Genomic DNA, 5,840 nt, shown 5'->3' on the forward strand with positions numbered 1-5,840 from the left:
ATATATGACAAACCCACAGCTAATATCATCCTCAATGGTGAAAAACTGAAAGCTATCCCTCTAAGAACAGGAACCAGACAAGGATGCCCACTGTCACCACTCCTATTTAACATAGTACTGGATATCCTAGCCAGAGCAATCAGGCAAGAGAACGGAATAAAAGTGATCCAAATTGGAAAGGAAGAAGTGAAACTGTCACTATTTGCAGATGACATGATTTTATATATAGAAAACCCTAAAGAATCCACCAGAAAACATTTAGAAGTAATAAACGAATATGGTAAAGTTGCAGGATACAAAATCAGCATACAAAAATCAGTTGCATTTCTATACACTAACAACGAAGTAGCAGAAAGAGGAATTAAGAATACCATCCCATTTACAATCGCAACAAAAAGAATAAAATACCTAGGAATAAACTTAACCAAAGAGGTGAAAGACATGTACACTGAAAACTATAAAACATGGCTGAAAGAAATTGAAGAAGACAAAAAGAAATGTAAAGATATTCCGTGCTCTTGGATTGGAAGAATTAACATAGTTAAGATGTCCATACTTCCTAAAGCCATTTATAGATTCAATGCAATCCCTATCAAAGTTCCAACAACATTTTTCACAGAAATAGAACAAAGAATCGTAAAATTTATTTGGAACAACAAAAGACCCCGAATAGGTAAAGGAATCCTGAGAAAAAAGAACAAAGCTGGAGGTATCACACTCCCTGATTTCAAAATATACTACAAAGCTATAGTAACCAAAACAGCATGGTACTGGCACAAAAACAGACACAGAGATCAATGGAATAGAATCGAAAGCCCAGAAATAAACCCACACATCTATGGACAGCTAATCTTTCACAAAGGAGCCAAGAATATACAATGGAGAAAAGAAAGTCTCTTGAACAAATGGTGTTGGGAAAACTGGACAGCCACATTCAAAAAAATGAAAGTAGACCCTTACCTTACACCATACACAAAAATTAACTCCAAATGGATTAAAGACTTGAATGTAAGACCTGAAACTATGAAACTTCTAGAAGAAAACATAGGCAGTACACTCTTCGACATTGGTCTTAGCAACGTATTTTCAAGCACCATGTCTGACGGGGCAAGAGAAACAATAGAAAAAATAAACAAATGGGACTACATAAAACTAAAAAGCTTCTGCACAGCAAAGGAAACCATCAACAAAATGAAAAGCCAACCTAACAATTGGGAGAAGATATTTGCAAACCATACATCTGATAATGGCTTAATCTCCAAAATATACAAAGAACTGATGCATCTCAACAACAAAAAAACTAACAACCCAATCAAAAAATGGGCAAAAGACCTGAACAGACATTTCTCCAAAGAAGATATACAGATGGCCAACAGACACATGAAAAGATGTTCAAAATCACTATCAGAGAAATGCAAATCAAAACTACAATGAGATATCACCTCACGCCTGTCAGAATGGCTATAACTAACAAGACAGGAAACAACATGTGTTGGAGAGGATGTGGAGAGAAGGGAACTCTCATACACTGCTGGTGGGAGTGCAAACTGGTGCAGCCACTATGGAAAACAGTATGGCGAGTCCTCAAAAAATCAAGGATAGAACTACCATATGATCCAGCTATTCCACTCCTGGGTATTTATCCAAAGAACCAAACATCAATGCATAAAGATACATGCACCCCTGTGTTCATTGCAGCGTTATTCACAATAGCCAAGACTTGGAAGCAACCTAAGTGCCCATCAAGGGACGAATGGATAAAGAAGATGTGGTATGTATACACAATGCAATACTACTCAGCCGTAAGAAACGATGAAATCCAGCCATTTGTGACAACATGGATGGACATTGAGGGTATTATGCAAAGTGAAATGAGTCCGAGGGAGAAGGTCAAATACCGTATGATTTCCTTCATTAAGTAGTAGATAATAACAACAATAAACAAACACATAGAGACAGAGATTGGATTGGTGGTTACCAGAGGGGAAGGGGGGAGGGAGGAGGGCGAAAGGGATAATTCGACACATGTGTGTGGTGATTGGTTGTAATTAGTATTTGGGTGGTGAACATGATGTAATCTATGCAGAAATAGAAGTATAATGATGTACACCTGAAATTTATACTGTGTTATAAACCAATGTTACTGCAATAAACAAAAAATTTTTAAAAATGTAATTGAATTTTAAAATTAAAAATTATTATTATTATTATTATTTTTGGTGAGGAATATCAGCCCTGAGCTAACATCCATGCAATCCTCCTCTTTTTGCTGTGGAAGACCAGCCCTGAGCTAACATCTATTGCCAATCCTCCTCCTTTTTCTCCCCAAAGCCCCAGTAGATAGTCGTATGTCATAGTTGCACGTCCTCCTAGTTGCTGTGTGTGGGACGCCGCTTCAGCATGGCCAGACAAGCGGTGCATCGGTGTGCGCCCGGGATCCAAACCTGGGCCGCCAGTAGCGGTGCGTGGGAACTTAACCGCTAAGCCACGGGGCTGGCCCCTATTTTTAAAAAATAAAAATGGATTACTATTTCTAAAAACAGTTGCAGCAATTCACTTGCATAATATATTTGGTTTATAAAGTTTGCTTTCTTAAAACCAGCCCACAAACAGATTAATCATGATGATTGTTCATTGATTGTGTTGGTTAATTTTATGTGTCAACCTGACTGGGCCACAGGGCACCTAGATATTTGGTTAACCGTTATTCTGAGTGTTTCTATGAGAATATTTTTGGATGAGATTAATATTTAAATTGGTAGACTGAGTAAAGCAGATTGTCCTCCCCAATGTGGATGGGTTTTATCCAACCAGTTGAAGGCCTGCATAGAACAGAAAGACTTAACTTCCCTGGAGTCATAGAGAATTCTGCTGCCTGATGGCCTTCAAACTGGGACATTGGCTCTGCAGATTTTGAACTTGCCAGCCTTCATAAATGCATGAGCCAATTCTTTATAATAAATCTCTTTATGTCTATCTCCATCTTCATCTCTCTATCTGAGTTTATATATCTTCTATTGGTTTTGTTTCTCTGGAAAGCCCTGACTAATGGATTGATCTTAAATTATGTAGTTGAACATCTAGAAACTTGAAGAACTGATATTTTAAATCATCACACACGTAACATAGTCATTGTAAAAAGTTCTCAACAGAAGTATATGTGGAATAAAAAGTAAAAGTCACTCTCTCACTCACTCCTCCTCCAAATTCTATTTATTTACCTAAAGGTTACCATCATGAATACATTTTTCCCAGGCATGTGTCTCTGCATTTACAACCATTCAGAGAATATAAATATACACACACTTAGTTCTGTCCTCCTGAACAGAACTATATCATGCAGATTGTTTTGTGAATGTCTTAGAGCTCTTTTAATATGAGTATGTATACATTTATCTTACTCTTTTTAAAGGCTTCTTAATACACTGTAGTAAAGAATGAATACACCATATTTTTTAAACTGTTTTCTACTGATTAACATTTAGATTGTTTCCAATTTTTTACTTAACAATATTGTAAGGAAAACCTTGTTTGTCTTTTGGCATTTGTGCAACTATTTTTGGTGCGTTGGTGAGAGTATTTCTGCTGGATAAATTCAAAGAAGAGGTATTGGTAGGTCAAAGAGCATACAGATTTAACATGTTAATGATTACTGTTAAAATGCCTTCTATGAATTATCAAAGCTAAAGGTGCTCTTGGGAACCCCGAACGTACAGTAAGTCTCAGAAGTGGGTGGTTTGGGGGACTTGTGAACTTTGCAGCTGGGATAACTAGAATGACCTTGGCTCAGTGAAACATAGTGAAAGTACAGTTTGGGAAAAGGAAGGACAAGAGGGTGGGGGTTGATGAATCTTTAATTCCTGGATTTCTACTGATCTTTAAAAGTATCAGAAGTACAGAGACCTGGGGAATATGCGTAGGAAATGGAGCTACAGAGTCTCTGAGTTTATGTGGACTTTGCAGGGTCTTGGGTCTTCATGCTAAAGTGGCTGAATTGCACAGAAGGTCTCTTTGCACAAGGATCCTGCAGGGCAAGATATAAACTCTACGAAGGCAGGGACCATGGTGACTTAGCTTAGGAGTTTATCTCAGGGGGAATGGAAATGCTTTTCCTAGGGAATTCATTCCTTCTTTCAGCACTCAACAATCTATAACTAACCATTAAGAACCAGGCAGTGGGCCAGGCTCTGGAAACACTAAGCTAAGGAGAGCACAGATGTCATGTTGAAGAGCTCAGTTGGCAGGGCAGTGTGTAGAACAAGTAGCAGTTATTATGTGGTAGAGTATGTTAAGGACCGTGAGATACGCAAGTGGTACGCCTGCTCCTGTTTAGTTTCTAGGGGTTGGTGGGTCATCCACATGACTGGCGGGGAGAGGATGGAGCTGGTTTTGGGGTCAGGATCAGTGAAGCAGATTCCTAATTCCTGTTGTTCATTAGTTGCTTTGAACAGTTGGACCTTGTCTTCCGTCTTTCACGGGGGTAAGTTTATCCTTCCTTGTTGCATCATGTCTTGAGTATCACTTCTCAAGGTCAAAGGCATGGCCAGATCAACTCTGAGGAAACTCTCCAGGGGTGAGGGCTGCCCCTTGGGAGAAAACAAAGAAGAGAAGAGCTGAAACCATTAGACCAGCTGGAAAAAGCTATGTAGGGCTATGTTTAAAAAAACAAAATGAAACTTACCTATGTCCAAGGTTTTTTACATGCATACTCTCAGGCACAGTTTTTAATTTGGTCCTAAAAACTACCTCATGAGGAAGGGGAGTATTGTTGACCCCACAGGCTCAGAAAGTAACTTGGCCAGGATCACACAGGTCGTGAGTTGCTGAACTGGAACTCAAGTCTATGTCTTTGACTCCAAATCCTGTACTCTGTCCGGAACATCACTGCAGCCTTCATGGCAGCCAAGGCTCTCAGTCTGCCTCCCCTCAGCCCAGCTTCAGACAAGGTGATTGGAAATGGATCAAAGGATGGACAAAGAGAAGAAGGGCTGACCTGAAGGGAACTGAAAGCATTTGCTGCTAAGGGGAAAGCAGAAGAAAGAAAAAGGCACGGAACCCTGGGGAAGGCCTGAAAGCAAATGCTTTCTGGAAAAGGTGGGATGTCACTGCCTCTACCCCTCCAAGGAGGTGTGAGGAGGGTCAAAAGCTGCCTGGCCCTTCTGGAGAGTGGAATTGAAGTGTGGATGGGAGAGGACCACAAACATGCGTCTCCATTCTGTCTGGATGAAAGAAGGCAAGAGAAGGAAGGCAGAACTACTATAGGAAAGTAGAAAAAGAGGAAGGGAGGGAATTTAGAAGTACAGTTAGGAAACTGGAGCAAAAGCAAATTCTCATGAAACAATTTGAATTTGTATGTGTTTAAACTTTAGTATTGCCTTGCAGAGCATCCCCAGGTCTGTCAGGTTTGTCAGGTGCCCCCAGTTCTCAGGCCTCCTCCTATGTCTCCCAGTTGCTCCTCTCCTTCAACGTTTCTCCCGCTTGTCTAGGGTCCACTTCTCAGCCCACACTCTCCCCACCCCTCTCCCCTCTGCTTCACACTGCCTGTTGGAATGAGACAGTCTAGCATCATGGCTGTTTGGTCCCCAGGTAGGTTTCTACGTATTGCCAGTAGGATGGAGAGAATTGGAAAATTTCTTGGGCATCTGCCCTTTGAATGAAGCAGCCAGGCTGGGGCAGAGCGAGGGCCAAGGTATTGAAGCTCGCTTTGCGAGCCACTGTGAACTCCGAGCACCCGCCCACTTGAGGCACCCTTTGCAAATTCAGTTTGTGGGAACTGTCAGACCAGGTCTAGGGACTCGGGCTTCCTCAGTGGCCTTATTAGTTGTCAGCCGATGAGAACA

Source organism: Ceratotherium simum, chromosome 2 (genome assembly GCF_057802395.1).
Source record: "Ceratotherium simum simum isolate JZ-2026a chromosome 2, ASM5780239v1, whole genome shotgun sequence".
Lineage (NCBI taxonomy): Eukaryota > Metazoa > Chordata > Mammalia > Perissodactyla > Rhinocerotidae > Ceratotherium > Ceratotherium simum.